Source organism: Ranitomeya variabilis, chromosome 5 (assembly GCF_051348905.1).
Source record: "Ranitomeya variabilis isolate aRanVar5 chromosome 5, aRanVar5.hap1, whole genome shotgun sequence".
Taxonomy (NCBI): domain Eukaryota; kingdom Metazoa; phylum Chordata; class Amphibia; order Anura; family Dendrobatidae; genus Ranitomeya; species Ranitomeya variabilis.
Genome location: NC_135236.1, coordinates 529,698,561 through 529,703,567, shown reverse-complemented (window position 1 = coordinate 529,703,567; position 5,007 = coordinate 529,698,561). Strand labels below are relative to the sequence as shown.

Sequence of the window (5,007 nt, the reverse complement as noted above, 5' to 3'; positions counted from 1 at the left end):
TGGTGAACAAAAAAAATAGAAAAAAAATCAAAACACCAGAATTACGGGTTTTTTTCTTACCATGCCTCCCTAAAAAAATACAATAAAAAGAAATTAAAACATCTTATGTACCCCAATATAGCATTATTGCAAACATCAGTTTGGCGACAAAAAACATATTGTTTTCTACAAACTTCAGAATTTTTTTTTAAAAAAGAGGACATTTGCTATCACCATAATAAGGCTATGTGCCCACGTTGAGGATTTCTGTGCGGATTTTTCCGCACCGTTTTTGAAAAATCCGCAGGTAAAACGCACTGCGGTTTTACACCTGCAGATTCCTATTGAGGAGCAGGTGTAAAACGCTGCGGAATACCCACAAAGAACTGACATGCTGCGGAAAGTACAACGCAGCGTTTCCGTGTGGTATTTTCCGCACCATGGGCACAGCGGATTTGGTTTTCCATAGGTTTACATTGTACTGTAAACCTGATGGAAAACCTCTGATCCGCAGGCAAATCCGCACCGTGTGCACATGGCCTAATACTGACATACTGACCTAGGTTCCCAGGTCATTTTTACAACACATTGAACGCTGTAAAGACAAAACCCCCAAAAAACAAGGTCAGAATATCATATTTTTCACCATTTTATCGCACTTGAATTATTTCCTTTTTTATGGTAGATGATTTGGTAAAATGAACGTTATCATTCAATAGTTAATATCTCAAATGGCTTTGTTGATGGAAAGATAAAGCTATGGCTTTTGTTAAAAGAGGAGGAAAAAAACAAAAATGTAAAAAGTGTTTTTTTTTTATAGCCACAAAGAGATTGGGAATAGTAACAGTAATTTGGATTAGTAGGTTTTTTTAATTTATTTTTGTCTTGGTTTTTATTTAATTTTAATGTATGCTTTCATTTTCAATTTATTTTACATAGTATGTGGATCATTAGGTCATAAGACCTTTGGGGTCATTTCAACATTTAAATACTTTTTTTTAACCTGATTTCCTCTGTATGTGGTTTGTGTTGTTTAATATTCCATTCATATACTGTGGGTGCTATATATACTTATATATTTATATATATATATACTGTTTATATATATATATATATATATATATATATATATATATATATATATATATAATCTTTTTACTTGAGCAGTTCTGTTAATGAACCATGCCCCCCACCATATTCACAAACAGAGCGGCCAACCCTACCTGCCAACATTCCCTTACATCATACAGGTGACCTCACAGCTACTAGGCAATGAGAGAGCGTCCTACGTGTCATAATGGCCTCAGAGTGTAGGACATTCTACTGGCAGCCCACAAGTCATTAGCAACCCGCCTGGTACCATCAAGACATCATGGCTGCTCACAAGAAAAGCAGAAGATCCTATCCCAGAAGGAGAAGGACTCGCAGACCCCATAAAATGGGTAAATGTTATTGAGCCCACACTAAACAGTATAACCTCCATTATAATGCTGTACATGTAATTCTTGGCAATGGGCAACCTTATATTTATACTTTGGCTTCTTCTAGGTCATAAACGTAGACACCGTTATTCTTCCAGAAGACGGATGTAACACAAGAATAACCTGTTACTGCTGTCACCGATGACCACTTCCCTCCTGAGCGAGTCCACTGGGGAAGTTGAACCCAAGAATTTCAGAACTTCATAATCTGTCATCAAATCAGCAGCAGGGCACCAGCATGAAATAAACGACCATGAGCAGATTGCAGTCTCTTCTCTTAGTTTTATAGAACTAAAATTATGTGGATAAAATAAAGTAAAATAGGACTTATAGTGGATATAAAATGTCTACACACCCCTGTTAAAATGCCAGGTTTTTATCATGTAAAACAAAAATCATAGAAGGAAGAATCATTTTAGAACTTTTTCCACTTTTAAGGTCACCTGTAATCTGTACAAATCCACTGCAAAAGAATCTGAAATCTTTTCGGATGGGAAAAGAAAAAATAAAATAATGTGGATGAAGATGTATACAAATCCTAAGGGTATGTTTCCACGGTCAGGAAACGCTGCTGATTGTAAAGATGCGCCACATGTGCGTATATGCAGGTTTCATAAAATCCCATCCACTATGCTGTAACATCTGGCCGCTGCGGTTTGGAAGCTGAGGCTGTACACAGTGGCCAGATGTTACAGCATAGTGGATGGGATTTTATGAAATCCCATTTTCACTATGTGTTCAAAGACGCAGGTAGCAGACCTGCGAATACGCACATGTGGCGCTTCTTTACAGACTGCAGCATGTCTATTTATATTGTGGAGATGAATGAACACATGCAGAATCACCGTGCTTACAAAAGCCGGCAACGCTTTGGACGGAATGGGTTTCTGCTGCATCCAAAGCGCTGCATATCCAGACAGAGGAAACATACCCTTAGGCCTGGGTCACACTTGCCGTATGGAAAATCGGTCCGGGTCTCCCTGCCGAGAGTCGCATGAGTGTTCTCCGAATGGTCATCCGTGTGTTATGCGTTTGCAATGCGATGATGCGATTTTCTCGCACCTATGTATCCGTATGACATCTCTATGCAGTTCGATTGCTATCCGATTGCAATGTGATTTTAACATGCGTTTTTACATACAGCAATTCCCTGTCATTTACACATCGTATATACAGTATACGCCCGAGTATCACTATGTTCGGTGTACTCGGCGAGCAGCGAGTATTTCCGGGATTATTCCGCCGGAGCTCGGGTCGCCGACCTGCAATTTTGGCACTCTTTAGAGCGCCAATGACCATGCAGGGATTGTCTGCCATGCACTCTAAAGCCGCAGCCATCTTTGTTGTGGTATTACACTGATTCGCTGGCCGCACAGCGTCATCAGGTCTATAAGAGACCTGGCGAAGCCCTGCTCACCGCATTCTGCTCCGGACTCAGCTAGTGTTCAGTCCACAAATCCAGAGAAACCAACAGTCCTTTTTAGGGCTAATTCGAGGGTATATAGATTGCAGTGCTAGGTAGGCAGGGGAGTCTATGTGCACATATCCACATCAGTGTTAGGCATGCAGGCACTGTATGTGAATGTATATAGATCTCACCGCATACCTCAAAAAGCTCCATTCCTGTCTGCTGCTGCTTATTTTCTATATACCTAGCTGCATTTATCCGTGGCACTTTTTCAGCTTGTACCTGCTCATTTTATTATAAAGCAATCCATAGCCTGCTTTTTTCTATATTTATTTGCTTGGTCATGCTGCAGACTACAGCCAGGTCATTGCGATACAAGATCGTGCAAATCTAATAATTTAAAAAAATAAATAAATTGTCAAAAGCATCAGATGTGAGAGCACCAAAAAATCTGTCCTTTTTTTTGGCACTATCTAATATTTTGTAGTGTCATACCACATTTTTGGACACCATTTTGCTTCCCCAAAAATATCTAGCTGGCCCAAAAATATTTAGCTACAGTTCTTATATTTATCACTGTGAGGTGTACGCCACATGCATCACATATCATTGCGCTAAATATCTTACAATTTTAGTACTTCAATTTTTTTAGTGTCATAGGCAAGTTATTGACACAATTTTGGTGTGCCCAAAAAAATCAAGGTTACATTTTGATCAGTCTGTTATCTCTGGCTGATGCCTGGTGTATCTGTGGTGTCAAATCCTTGCTTTGCAGGCATACGTTGTATTATTCTGTCTGATAGCCTTGGTCTACTCAATATTTATTGTTTTCAAAAATTAAAAAAAATACTAAATTTTTATACAGTCTGTAATCTCCGTCAGATGCCTGGTGTATCTGTGGTGTCCAAATCTTCGCTTTGCAGGCATACATTTCATTGTTCTATCTGCTAGCCTTGGTCTACTCAGTATTTATTGTTTTCAAAAATTATCAAAAACATTTAAAAAAATGTATACGGCCTGTTATCTCCATTAGATGCCTGGTGTATCTGTGGTGTCCAAATCTTCGCATCTCAGGCATACGTTTCATTGTTCTGTCTGCTAGCCTTGGTCTACTCAGTATTTTTTTTTGAAAATTACCAAAAAAAAATTTTAAAAAATGTATACAGTCTGTTATCTCCATCAGACACATGGCGTATCTGTGGTGTCCAAATCTTCGCTTCGCAGGCATAAGTTTCATTGTTCTGTCTGCTAGCCTTCGTCTACTCAGTATTTATTGTTTTCAAAAATTACCAAAAAACATTTTAAAAATGTATACAGTCTGTTATCTCCGTCAGACACCTGGCGTATCTGTGGTGTCCAAATCTTCGCTTCGCAGGCATACATAGTTATTAAGGCTGAAGGAAGACTTTAAGTCCATCTAGTTCAACCCATAGCCTAACCTAACATGCCCTAACATGTTGATACAGAGGAAGGCAAAAAACCCATGTGGCAAAGAGTAAGCTCCACATTGGGGAAAAAAAAATCCTTCCCGACTCCACATACGGCAATCAGACTAGTTCCCTGGATCAGTGCCCTATCAAGGAATCTAGCATATATAACCTGTAACATTATACTTTTCAAGAAAGGCATCCAGTCCCCTCTTAAATTTAAGCAATGAAACACTCATTACAACATCATACGGCAGAGACTTCCATAGTCTCACTGCTCTTACAGTAAAGAATCCTCATCTGTTATTATGCTTAAACCTTCTTTCCTCCAGACGTAAAGGATGCCCCCTTGTCCCTGTCTCAGGTCTATGATTAAAAAGATCATCAGAAAGGTCTTTGTACTGTCCCCTCATATATTTATACACTAGCTGAAGAGCCCGGCGTTGCCTGGGCATAGTAAATATCTGTGGTTAGTTACAGCACCTCACTTCTCTTATTTTCCCATCACCCCTCTCATTTAGCACCTCACTTCTCTCATTTTCTCCCTCACACCTCTCATTTTCCCCCTCACTCCTCTTATTTTCCCCCTCACTCCTCTCATTCCCCCCTCACTCCTCTCATTCCCCCCTAACACTTGTCATTTCGACCTCACATCTGTCATTTTCTGATCGCTCCACTATTTTCCCTCACTCCTCTCATTTTGCTCTCACTC

The 5,007-nt window shown here is 39.6% G+C and overlaps 1 long non-coding RNA gene across 1 annotated transcript; it reads left to right on the top strand.

Annotated features, from left to right (window-relative positions):
- Window positions 1–1,225: 1,225 nt before the first annotated feature.
- Window positions 1,226–1,722, top strand: LOC143773807 (uncharacterized). Its single transcript, XR_013215374.1, has 2 exons — window positions 1,226–1,421; window positions 1,528–1,722. It is a non-coding gene; the product is annotated as an uncharacterized LOC143773807 (long non-coding RNA).
- The last annotated feature ends 3,285 nt before the right edge of the window (window positions 1,723–5,007 follow it).